Raw genomic sequence first — 14,920 nt, 5'->3', positions numbered from 1 at the left:
ATTATTCTATATTATTAAGAGAATAAGCTAAATTTTGTGGCCAGTGTATTTATATGATAAAATGGGTTTTTTTGGTTAAATTTGGTATCGTTGGAAAAGTCTTGACCTGCAGTTGTGCCTTTTCATGGTTTCATAGCATTCTTACCAATAGTCAATTTATGATGATAAATTTATGATGATAAGTCTTTAGGCTGCATTCGAAAATGCTCTGTCGCCAGATACATAATAAAGAAATTACCTTGTATCTTGTGAAATATTGACATTTTTAAAGGTATAAACTCACCCCGACATTACACTCATCGAGACCTTTCATTTGAGTACCCACATCAATTTTTCATATCTATATATATAAGAGATTTCCACGTATATACTCACTCATCACGATATCTCTGGAACTATAAGACCTAGAGACTTGAAATTTGGTAGGAATATTACTTTCACCATGTAGAGGTCAGCTAAGAACGGATTTTAAAAAATTCCTCCCCCAAAGAGGTTTGCGGGGGCGTTAACAATGAAAAATTCCCGTTTTTAAACTATAGCTCCTATCGACTCCAAATTTGGTAGGAATCTTCTTTAAGAGATGTAGAAATAATCTATGAACGAATTTTACGATATCTCACCCCCACAGAAGGTTGCGGGGGTGGCTATTAACAATGAAAATTTTTTATTTTCAAGCTATAGCTCCTATCTACTCCAAATTTGGTAGGAATCTTCTGTAAATGATGTAAAAATAATTTATGAACGAATTCTACGATATCCCACCCTACAGGGAGTTGCGGGGGTGGGTGTTAACAATGAAAATTTTAAATTTCCAAACTATAGGGCCTACATACTCTAAATTTCGTAGGAATCTTCTATATGTGGTGTAGAAATAATTCATGAACGAATTTTACTATATCCCACCCTAAAAAAGATTGTGGGGGCGTTCACAATGAAAATTTCCCGTTTGTAATACATAGCTCTTATAGACTCGAGCGGATTTTACGAGAAACCACCCCCAACAAGGACTGCGGGGATGGGTGTTAACAACAAAAAATCTTGTTAAAAAACATAGCTTCTAAAAGCTGTAAATTTGGTAGTAATCTTTTATTTGTCATGAGGAGATCATCTCAAAACGGATTTCAAAAAATTCTACTTCCGATAGGGATTGCGGGGGTGGGTGTTAAAATCTAAAATTTTAATTTCTAAACTGTAATTTCTACAGACTCCAAATTTAGTAGGAATTTTCGTTTATAATGTCAAGTTCAGCTGAGAATGGAATTTATCGAATTCTAACCCCAAAAGGGATTGCGGGGGCGTGAACAATGTAAATCTCTCATTTTCAAACAATAGTTTCTATGGACTCAAAGTTTTGTTGGAACCGTTTAATTATAATGTAGAAATCATCTCAAATAGGATCTTACAAAATTCCTCCCCAACATAGGAGTACGGGAGTAATAGTTGTAAAAAAATGTACATTCTTCAAATACTGTTCCTACAGATATAAAATTTGATAGAATCATAGATAACAGCAAAATTCGTCGCACTTTAAGCTGGGCCGATTTCAACTTCACTTATGAGACCTGCGATCACTTTAACTGAAACTTTCAATGTTTATTTCAAATTTTTTTCTTTATGTTAATTATTATTCATTTTTGGAAGAAAGCCACGAGAATGTTATAGTGATTGCACATTGAAAGTTCTAATAAGTATTTGCTAGAATAATCACATGGATAAAAGGTACAGGCCAATCCGATAGAATTTGGAATCTGTGCAAGTCAAAACAATACTAAAATTTAATTTCAAGTCTAGATCTAAAAATACAATTCTATTAAATTCTAAATACAATGCTGTGCCCAGCGGAGCGGGCGGGTAACAGCTAGTATTTATATATATATTTATTAGGGTGGTCGTTAAAAATTAAATTTTTTGCGGCACCTGCTTGCGGATTTCAAATTTTTCTGGAAACACTCAAAGAACATTCAAAAATTATTACGTAACTTTGTGAGTTTCATAGTGTTTCCAGAGTAGATTTGTGCCCTGTTTCCAGAATAGACCCAGAGTCGATCTATTATGTTAACGTAGAATAATCAAAATGTAACCGCGGTCGTTTTAGAGTATTCCCAAAGTATTTTCAAATCAGAAATTGAATAGTCCAATCTTCATTACAGAACGGTACCAAAATATTTCTCGACTGGTTTTAAATATGTTTCAAGGTGTTTACAGAGTGGGGCCAGACTGAATTTATACTTTTTTTTGCTCGACGGGCAGAAAGCGTCAACTTTCGGCTCGCTGCGCTAAACGAAAGTGCCGCTTCCTGCCTTCGTCGAGCAAAAAAATAGTATACACTCCACGGGAAGTAAATAAGAAAGCCTCAGATCACATGTTTGTTGACCTCGGCTTCGCCTCGGCCAACAATTACATGTGATCTAAGACATTTCTTACTTTACTTCCCTAGGTGTGTAATATACTATTCTTGAATGGATCCAATGTGTTTTCTTGAATTATGCATAGCATTCCCGATGAAAAAAGATTTTGTCTAATTATATATAACCATGCATAATCGTCTATATATGATCCAAAAAATGGCCAGATCTAATCATATCTAATTATATCCCGTGAAAAAATACTCTAAGCAGACCTAATATAAGATTGGCAATATCAGACTTGATCAGGGTTGATATGGCCATACCAAGATGTGGACAAACCTGAAGCCTAAGTAAAAGTGATAAATAAAGTTATATTTATAATAGAGTTGATGCAACATTCATTTTAGTTGTTTGTACAAATTTATTCAAAAAAAGATACTCTCTGTATTGGAGTACAAAAATTCTACTCTTTTTTTAACTTAACACTTCAAAGTCAAGTATCTAGAAAGGGAACAATTCTGCGGCCATACGCCATCTATCGAAGACTTTTAATACTAGTTTCGACAGTGCGGAACATGTGATTGCTCCGTGGTAATGTCTTTTATTTGTAACTAATTAATATGTCGTCAGATTTATAAATATTTCATTGATTATTTTAATTTTTTCCAAAATTCTCAAATAATTTTAATAATACATGAATAAATAACTGAAAATTACATTTCATGATAAATTTATAAATCATACACAAAAGATTTTTTCATTTGGTATAATATTGCATGAAAAAGAATAATAATATCAATTCCATATTGTATTTGAAAAATAAAAAAAAAAATTTACTTTTTGTAAATTTTAAACCGGATAAAACACGGTAACCGATTGGCTCTACAACAGTAATTTTTTTTCAAGTTTCTTGAAAATGTAGAGAATTTGAAAAATATGTAAAATTTATTTATTTTTATTTAATTAATAAAAAAATTAATTTTTTAAATAAAAAATTCTAAAATATAAATTTCTCAATTAAAAAAAATTTTGTCAAAAAATTGAAAAGTACATAATTAATTGAAGAGTTTTGGAGCAACTTTGAAGATTTTTTCTTTAATTCATACATTTCACCATTTTTATAATTTATACCGTAAATCTGCCATTAAATATATTAATAAAAAAAATTAAAAATGTCGCGTTACAGATGCAATAAGGGCGTATAAAAATTAAACGCCCATATGGCACCCAGGAACCATAAGGACGTATAATAAAAATTCAATTTTTTTTTCTGTCCAATAAAATTTTTAGTTTGGAAAAAAATTTTTTTTTTGCATTTCTCGATGTTTCAGGTAAAAATAAATTGATTCCCAAAAAAAAAATTTGTATTATACGCCCTTTTATGGTATCTGTAACGCGACATTTTTAATTTTTTTTATTTAATATATTTAGAGTCAGATTTACGGTATAAATTATAAAAATGGTAAAATTTATGAATTTTAAAAAAAATCTTCTAAGTTGCTCTAAAACTCTTCAATCAATTATGTACTTTTCAATTTCTCACAAAATTTTTTTTAATTGAGAAATTGATATTTTAGAATTTTTTATTTAAAAAATCAATTTTTTTATTAATTAAATGAAAATAAATAAATTTACATATTTTTCGAATTACTCTACATTTTTAAGAAACAAAAAATTACTGTTGTAACCAATCGGTTACCGTGTTTTATCCGGCTTAAAATTTACAAAAAGAAATTTTTTATTTTTTAAATACAATATGGAATTGATATTATTATTCTTCTTAATGCAATATTATGAAAAATGAAAAAATCTTTTGTGTATACTTTATTAATTTATCATGGAATGTAATTTTTAGTTCTTTATTCATGTATTATTAAAATTATTTGAGAATTTTGGAATTATATATAGACCTATATATTATCAGATCTGATTATATATAACTTATATATGATAATAAATGGAGTTTAATGGATAATCCTGTTTGGGATTATCGTAATGCTTGACCCGCATGCTTCGCCCATGCTTCACCCGGCGAACAGCCAGGTATGATCATATCTAATTAAAAAACTACACGAAAATTATATTTTTGAGCTCGAAGAGCTCAAAAACGTAATAAATGCAATTTTGAGCGCTTTATTACCAAAGTAGCGGGAAGTTGCAGGGATGGCCTTCAGGGTCAATCGTTTTCCTAATTTTTTTTACTACATTTTTTATTACTTTTAGGGCTTTATTTCAAGTATCGTTTCTTAAGAAAAATGTTATCAAAAAATCTTTTACTTTGAAATTAAATTTTTCATCAATTTGGCGCGCAAACTTTTTTTTGTTAGGCAAATTTAAAAAATTCCGGTAATTAATTTACTACTACAATGCATGAAGCGTTCATGCTAGTTGAATTTTTTGGAGTTAGATGATCTCATAACAATAAATATATCTATTTGTCACATTTATAGTAATTTCTTTACATCGTGATTTTTTAAAATAATATAAAATTTCCAATCTGTTGCAATTTATACGGATCGGTTGTTGTAAATATAACGACAAAAATAGCGATAACTAATGATTTCATAACCGATCATTAATTATATTAGACTTAATTCCGATTTATTTCCGATTGATTCAAACGTATTCTTTGCCATTCTTCGTTATAAGAATGGTAAATAAATCATGACATATGCTTAGATAAAATTCAAAATACAATTATAATAATTAAATAATATTTTATCAACTTATAAACTTTCTGAATAATAATTAAAACCAAAATTTTATTGCTGAATATATATGCATTATAGAAACTCTAGTTCTACTTTGATTCTATTGTGGACCCACTACTGCATCCAATGTGATTTACTTGAAATCAATAGTCGAACCACTTTAAAACAATTTTGGATCCGCGGCGAAATTTTTCTTGTTACACTCTGAAAACACTTTGATTCCATTTAAAATTCATTTCGGAACCATTTAATTAATATCTTGGAAAAACATTGCAAACATTCTGGGTTTACTTTGAAACTTCTCTGAAAACAGCGCATAAACCCATTCTGGAAACATACTGGAGCCAATATATTTTCAAACTGTTTCTACTCTGACGCTGGTTCAAGAGTGATTCCAGAGTGACCATAGGGTCGCGAGGACCCCCTTAAAAGCTTCTTTTTGATGAAAAAACACTGGGAAAATTTTTTTTTTTTTTTTAATTCAAAACAACACGTGCCTCCACATGATCTAAGTTAATTTTTGTGTGTAATCATCTTTTTGGAGAATTTTTAAGGAAAAATACAATTTTATTCGAAATATAAAAAATTGTAGAACTCAAATCAATAAAAATAATAATATATGATCAAAATAACAATAAACAAAAGTCCAAATTCAAAAATTTCCTCAGTTGATTTTGGTCTATTAAAGGGGACGGGTGGTCTAACGGTATAAAATTTAAGCTATTTTAAAAATTTTATTTCTATATGAAGGTAATGACTAATCCTTTCAAATTTTTTTTACACTTATTCTATTGCTTATCAACTATACAAAAATGAAAATTAAGACAAAAAAATTTTTTTTTTAAATTAAAAAAATGGTGCTGAAGTTCGCCTCTCCAAAAAAAATGGACCTGACTGGCGGGGGTTGATTGATCTTTATTTACCTCTGATCTGAAATTTAAAAAAATGACGGATTTTAAATTAGTATAAGTATAGTTATCGCAGGAACTAGAATAAAAAAAAAAAAGTATTTGAAAAAATGGCGCGTAGTTAAAATTATTTTCTGAAAACGAGTTTCAGATTTGTACTTTTAACTACGTGCCATTTTTTCAAATATTTTTTTTTTTCATTTTAGTTCCTGCGATAACTATACTTACACTAATTTAAAATCCGTCATTTTTTTTGATTTCAGATCAGAGGGAAAGATAAATCGACCCCCGCCAGTCAGGTCCATTTTTTTTTGGAGAGGAGAACTTCAGCGCCATTTTTCTAATTTAAAAAAAAATTTTTTTTTGTCTTAATTTTCATTTTTGTGTACACGGAAAAAATGAAACACGACTGGTTACTGTGCTACACAAGAATGAGCGATAAGTGTATAAAAAAAGTTCTTAGCACATTACTAGATCATGTGATAATAAGAATGAGTCGTTTTTACATATGACTGAGTATTGTTCAGCACAGTAACCATTCCTATGTTGCACATTACACTGAAAACACGAGTGATTCTCATGTTCACAGTCGCTGTTAGCTTTTAGGACAATAAAGATTCCCGTGAGCAGAAGAACCCTTACTATATAAAATAAGTATGAGTACTGCGCAAGCGTACGAACCAGTCACCTGACAAACGTTTCTCATTCTCGTGCAGCACAGTAACCATTCCTGTGCTAAATGAGAACTGTTGCTTTGGATCACATGACTAGCTACAGCCAACTAAATGAGTTGCCGCTTATTCTAACCTTAAAATTAAAAAAAGTTTAAATATGTAACTATTTTTTGTTTATTTATTTATATTTTTTCTATTAATTTAACTTATTGTATTGTACTATTGTGAAAAATGTATATATAAAGATGTACTATAATTTTAAATGATTAATTCCATAAGAATATATATATATATATATATATATATATATATATATATATATATATATATATATATATATAACTTAAGAACGTTATTGATAAATATTTAAGTTTTCTTTTCCACAAAAATTGAAAAGTTATTTTCGATTGCTAAAAATGTAAATAATACAACTGTGAAATTTCTATTTTTGAAATGTCGATTTAAAAATTGACATCAGTTTATGCACTTTTTATCTGGTCTATTTAATCGATCATATGCAGAATTCGAAATAAATTTTATTTATTTTTTTTTTTTTAAGTCACTGATGACAATTCAGAAACATACAACCATATTAAATCTTAATATATTAAAAAAAAATTAAAGAATTATTATTATTTATAATAATAAATTAATTTTATTTTATTATGATTTCTATTTGTACCATACTAAATATAATTATAAAAATATGAGTTAATATTACAAATATTTACAAATGAAATAAGTTTCGTTTTTTTTTACTATTATTACAATGAGCAACAGTTCTCATTTAGCACAGGAATGGTTACTGTGCTGCACGAGAATGAGAAACGTTTGTCAGGTGACTGGTTCGTACGCTTGCGCAGTACTCATACTTATTTTATATAGTAAGGGTTCTTCTGCTCACGGGAATCTGTATTGTCCTAAAAGCTAACAGCGACTGTGAACATGAGAATCACTCGTGTTTTCAGTGTAATGTGCAACATAGGAATGGTTACTGTGCTGAACAATACTCAGTCATATGTAAAAACGACTCATTCTTATTATCACATGATCTAGTAATGTGCTAAGAACTTTTTTTATGCACTTATCGCTCATTCTTGTGTAGCACAGTAACCAGTCGTGTTTCATTTTTTCCGTGTAGTTGATAAGTAATAGAATAAATGTAAAAAAAATTTGAAAGGATTAGTCATTACCTTCATATAGAAATAAAATTTTTAAAATAGCTTAAATTTTAGACCGCTAGACCACCCGGTCCCCTTAATAGACCAAAATCAACTGGGAAAATTTTTAAAGTTGGATTTTAGTTTATTGTTATTTTGATCAAATATTGTTATTTTTATTGATTTGAGTTCTATAATTTTTTATATTTCGAATAAAATTGTATTTTTCCTTAAAAATTCTCCAAAAAGATGATTATACCCCAAAATTAACTTAGATCGTGTAGAAGCACGTGTTGTTTTGAATTAAAAAAAAAAAAAAAAATTTTTCCAGTGTTTTTTCATCAAAAAGAAGCTTTTTAGGGGGCACCGCAAAAAATTTAATTTTTAACGACCACCCTAATATTTATATATCTTATATATATTATATTTATGTATATATGAAAAATATATAAAAAATGCATGTGGGTACTCAAATGAAAGGTCTCGATGAATGCAACATCGGGATGAGCTTATATTTTCAAAATACATATACTATATCTACACAGAAAGAAAGGTTCACTTGAGCCAAGAAAATATTTTTCTTCATAATTATTTACTTGGGCGAAAAACAAATTTTTTTTTGACACAAGAAATTTCACTTATTCCAACAAATCAATTCTCTTGCTTCAAGAAATATGTTTCTTGATCCAAGACAATTTATTTAAGTCAAGAAAATTTTCTTGTTTTGAGAAAATTTCTCTCTTGCTCCAAAAAATTGAGTTCTTGACAGAAGTAAATTTTCTTGTCTTGAGAAAATTTTTCTCTTGCTCCAAAAAATTAAATATCTTGACAGTAAATTTTCATTAATATTTCTATTGACTAACATGTCAAATGGGAAGATCAAATATTGAATCATTTTTTTTCATTCAATATGTATAATTGCGCGCTAAAATAATTTAAAATGGGTATCAAATATTCAAGAGAAAAATTTTCTCACGATGAGAAAATTTTTTTCTCAGCTGAAGTAGGTGGCGCTGCTTCCCTAAAGTATCTAAAAATCTTGATCAAATATAAAAATTTCTTGTATCAAGTATTAATGATAATTTGAATTAAGAAAAAATTACTTCCACCAAGAATAGAATTTCAAGAAAAATTTTTACTTCGGCCAAGACAACTTTGGTCTTCCTTCGGGCGACCGAAAATTTACTTGAGCCAAGAATTTTGTTCTCCAGTCAAGAAGTCTTTCTTTCTGTGTATATGTATATGTATATATCTATATGTATATGAAAAATACATCAAAATGCATTTTATTATTTATCTTTGAGTATTAATATTGGAAAAGCAATAATTAAAATTTAATATTTAAATCATTTTTCCCAAGAATAATCACAAAAAAAAAAAAAATTAGGAAAACGGTTGACCCTGAAGGCCATCCCTGTAACTTCCCGCTAATTCCATACCTGGATGCTTAAAATTGCACTTATGCCGTTTTTGAGCGCTCTTCGAGCTCAAAAATACAGTTTATGTGTTGTTTTGAGCTCTCCGAGCTCAACATTTCTATGCTTTCGAGCTCTTTAAGTTTAAATTGATCAAACTATAAATTTCGGAGTAATTCCGAAAAAACACTTTTTTTGGGTTTTCTTTCCTGCACGATATCTCTCGAATGAATCAACCGATTTTGACCGGATTAGCGGCGATCGACGTGGTTTTTCAAGGTTAAGAGCTGATTAGTTTTTGGAGTTGATCGATAAAGCCGTTCGAAAGTTATTCCAAAAAAACCACTTTTGAAAAAAATTTTTTTTACAGTTTTTTTTAGATTTCTCGAAATCTATCGGTCCAAATTATATCCAAAATCTAAGTTTGGACAAGCCCTTTCGAATGGCGTCAACCGCGATCGAATCGGTTAAGCCATTCAAAAGTTATGAGAGGTTTACATACTTACACACACACACACACACACACACACACACACACACACACACACACACACACACACACACACACACACACACACACACACACACACACACACACACACACACACACACACACACACACACACACACGCACGCACAGACAGACATAGTGACATCCTCGCGGGGATAGTCAGGGAAGCTTCCTGTGACCTTCAAACGTCGATATCTGATGAAAACTCGATTTTTGTAAAACGGGGTAAAACCAATAACTTCCCGATTTTTGAAAATCTGAGATTTTTTTAGCGAGTAGTTAAAAATTTATTAAAATTTTTAAAGAAAATTTTAAATTTATTAAAAAGAATTTTGATTTTTTTAAATCATAAAAAAATCAAAATCTTGAATTTCAACATTATTACAGATATAATTTGACATTTTTAAAGATATTAGCTCATCTTGATGTTACACTTATCGAGATCTTTCATTTGAGTACCGACATCAATTTTTCATATATATATATATATATATATATGTATGTATCGATGAAAAATATATCAAAATGCATGTGGGTACTCAAATGAAAGCTCTTGATGAGTGTAACATCGGGATGAGCTTATATCTTTAAAAACATCAATATTTAAGAAAGTACTGTGCAATTTAACAAAAATCATTTATAAATTTTATTAAATATTTTTTTTTTAATTTAGTATTGAAAATAAATTTTATTAATTTTATCAAAAATTAATAATTTAAAAGAATTATTTGATGCTTTTTTTAGTTAAATTTTCACTGATAGTCAATTTATTATGATAAGTATTTAAACTGCATTTGAAAATATTCTATCTCTGGATACATAATTAAGAAATGACCTTGTTTCTAGTGAACTATTGACATTTTTAAAAATATAAGCTCATCCTGATGTTACACTCATCGCGACCTTTCATTTGAGTGCCCACATTAATTTTTCATATATTTATATACATTATATATATGTATATATGAAAAATATATCAAAACTGCATGTGGGTACTCAAATAAAAGCTCTTGATGAGTGTAACATCGGGATGAGCTTATATCTTTAAAAACGTCAATAGTTAAGAAAGTACAGTGCAATTTAACAAAAGTCATTATTTAATAAAGCAAAATTTTATTTATTTATAGTTCATAAGTCACGGCAGTCACATAGTTACTGCAAGATTGCTAGTAAGTTTTATTTGGCATTTTTTAATTAAGAAAATAAAATTTTTAGTCTGAAATATACAATATACAAATATACAATAAAATCAATACTAAATTATGCAATTTTTTTATAAAATTTTGGGATTTTTTAAGACTGATAATGATGATAATAATTGGTTAAAGTTATACATATGCGTGTTTGTTAATAAAAGACATGTAGCACATACGTCAAAAATTGCTTGAATAGCGACGTGCGTAGTCGATAGGTATTAATATGTAAATAAATATATTGTTGGAATGTGATGGAAGTAAAATATGTATATCTTGATCGGCTGAGAGTTTTGCATTTACGTTACGTGTTGCAATTATACAGACTAACACTGTTTATTTGCATATTTTATGTTTTTATTTTTTGCCGGACAGTGCAATGTGCAACAATAACTGCTCATTGCTATACAATTGATGATTAGAAATCGTCAGATCGTAGGATTTGATGCTTCCGCCTACTAGTATTCTATGTATTTTATTTATTATTATTATGATTATTTAAGAAGAAATTTTTAGAATTGAATACTAATTTATAATCAATCACTCTTAAAATGACTATAACTCCTAAAATATTATTTTTATCAAAAGATTATAGGAACCCAAAATTGTAGCTTACAAAATTTCCTAACAATGGCGTTTTCATACTATTGGTCTATCTTCAATATATTATTAGATACAGTAAATTTTTAAGTATTATTCAAACATGAAAAATGATAAATCATTACCTAGTCACTACAAAAATGGTTTTAACTTTTTATTAAATATTATTATTATTATTTTTTGTAACTAAAATCGATACATAAATTTATCTAAAATTTGAAAATTAATATCTTATATTTAAAAAGTTAATTTTTACAAATTTTTAATAGACTTTACCGTGTAAACTTCTAAAATTTATTTCATAAAAACCTTATAAAAATATATTTTAAGTCTTATTGAGTTAAAACAATTTTTTTTTGTTTAATTCTTCTTTATAAAAATTAAAAAAATTTTATTTGTATATTTATTTAATTATGAATTATGATTGCAATTACTATGCGTGACATTAATTTATCCGTGTTCGTGTTACTTTTGTATTATTGGAAATGTGTATTTTTGGACATTTGAATAAATGGATATGGAAATTTCTAAAAATGGACATTTGGTTTTTTGGAAATAATAATAAAAGTACTTAAGTAAAATTAGGCATTAATATAAATGGACATTAATAAAAAAGGAAATAATTATAAATGTAGAACTGCACTTATGGCCAACTTAAAAAAATGAAATCCCTATTTTTGAAAATATCTCCAAATGGAAATAAAAGTATTTGGTAAAGAGTTCAAATGAACAAATGGATTAATGGACATTTTCTTAAATAGACATTTATGAAAATGGATAATAATATAAAAAGACATCAGTAAAAATGGTTAAAAATACAAATGTACAATCGAATAAATGGAATAGTCATTTAATGAACATATGATTTTATGAACAATTGAAAAAATGGATATTTAAATTTTAGGAAACGTGAATAAATGGACATTTGTATAAATGCTCATCAATAAAAATGAACTCTGTAAAAATGAACATTTAAATAAATGAACTTCGATAAAAAAATACTTACTTAAATGGAAATTAGTAAAAATGGACAATCATAAAAATGCAAATTAGTAAAAATGGACATCCGTAAAAATGGAGATTTCTAAAAATGGATAAATGATTTAAATTTAATTATAAATAATTATGAAGTTGATAAATTATAAAATTAGGGTTTTTGGTGTGCGTAAAGGAAAAAAGATGTCAGAAGAGCTAGAAACGCGGCTACCAAGACATCTTCTTCGTAGGTTTTTTCGGAAAAAGATAAAACATCAATCAGCTCATCAAATATTACACTTAAATGATGTTAAAAAAATGTCTTGGTAGCCGCGTTTCCAGCTCTTCTGACATCATTTAAGTGTAATGTTTGATGAGCTGATTGATGTTTTATCGTTTTCCGAAAAAACCTACGAAGAAGATGTCTTGGTAGCCAAGTTCCCAGCTCTTCTGACATCTTTTTTCCTTTACGCACACCAAAAACCCTAATTTTATAATTTATCAACTTCATAATTATTTATAATTAAATTTAAATCATTTATCCAGTTGCTTGCAGCTGGTGCTAGCTACCTGCTCTTGAGCGTTATGGAATGCCCGAGAACCCTTTGTTAATTGTCGAATAACTCGAAAAGTATTTGTCGGATTGGTTTCAAATTTTCAGAGAATATTTTTAAGATATTATGCTTAAAGAAAATGCAAAAAAAAAAGTTATTTTTCGAAAATTCTGACTACCCCTAACCCCTTAAACACAACAATTTAAAATTTTGCCGCGTGTATAGTAGCGCTAATTACAGGAAGTCTAACTGGCAGAAAATAGACATGCACGCTTCGGCAATTTCGCGAACTTCAATAGCGCGGGAATGTTAGCTGTAGACTTTTAAATTAATCATTTTACGCTCTCATATTTGACCATTCATATAAACTTATATTAGGAAATTCTAGTAAAGTTGTTAATTTAACAACTAAGAAAGTTATAAAAATTTTAAAACTTACACACTTTTCATAGTTCTAAAATTAGTTTTCAAGTTTTTTCCAATAAAAAATTATTTTTTAATTTTTTTGTGATAATTTTTTCAATAAAAAAAATTCTAAAAATTTTTAGATCTCACTAACTTAATTATCAATAATTTTAGACTGATAATCGAAACTATTTCTTAATTACTTTATATAAAAATAAAATTAGCAGGCATCTGACAGTTATTTTTATTAAAAAAATTTAAAAAAAAATTCTCATGTAGAAAATTTGAAAAACTACAAGTGCAATTTGTTATTTTTAATTAAATTATTTAAAAAAAAACTCAAAATTTTTCGTTGTCGGCAAATTTTAGTTTCATTTACTTTGTTTGAATTTTAATTTTTAAAAATGACAAGAAGCTAGACTATGCATTGACACAAATTGATAACGTATTTCAATATTTCTTAAAAATAACTTTAAAAACAATACTTGAAACTTTTATAGAATAATAATTGTTATTTAAACGTTTATAATTTTACAAAATTTTAAATCTTAAAATTTAATTGTAAAATTTACATGCTATTGCTGCCGGTAGATTACCCTTGAAGCTAGTTTAGTGTCGAATTATCAAACAAAATGGATTTCATTCATTATTGGTTAAGACCAAAGCGCGCAATTTAAATTTCTAATGAATTCTATGTTATAGAAGTATGGCCGTATCTATTTTATTATTATTATTATTATTATTATTATTATTATTATTGTTATTATTGTTATTTCGCTACAATGGATTTGAGTTCAATAAATGCGCCCTACGAAATTAGAAATAAGTCAAACCTAAAAATAAAGAATAGCAAAACTATAACAGGCGAGAAAACAATTATTTTCATAGAGATGGTATCGAAATTAGTGAATTTTTTTCGAAGAATAAACTAGATCTAAAAAATTAATTTATTTAAAAATTGCGTTTATAATTTTTTATAGCTTCCAAAGATGATTTTTTTTAAATAATTTTTTTTTGTTATTTGTTAAAAAAATTCTAAGAATTATCAGATGGAGTTACTGCAGTACTGCAATACAACAAATTCTTAAGTGTGTAATTAAAAAAAAAGATAAAATAAAAATTTTAAAAATAGAGTTAAAAAACCTTTTTAAGAATAATGTTATCTACATTTCAATATTAACATTTTAATTGTTACCGTTGATTGATTATCTACTTATTAAAAAATATTATTGTAAAGGAATTTTATAATGAGATAGTAAATAGCTATTGTGCAATATATTATTATTATTATTATTATTATTATCATAAACTCTTGTTTATACTATGAGTATCGTTGGCCTCAGCCAAAAAATACATATACCTTGTATGACATGTAAACATGTTTACATACTCGTATACATTTTACCTATACTTACTTAGCAATTTAAAACTCAGTCAAGTTGTCTTGTAATTAAATGATAACGTAG

This window comes from Cotesia glomerata, linkage group LG8 (assembly GCF_020080835.1).
Source record: "Cotesia glomerata isolate CgM1 linkage group LG8, MPM_Cglom_v2.3, whole genome shotgun sequence".
In the NCBI taxonomy this organism is placed as follows: domain Eukaryota; kingdom Metazoa; phylum Arthropoda; class Insecta; order Hymenoptera; family Braconidae; genus Cotesia; species Cotesia glomerata.
The sequence above is the reverse complement of the archived record's forward strand: the minus strand, read 5'-3'. Positions refer to the sequence as shown.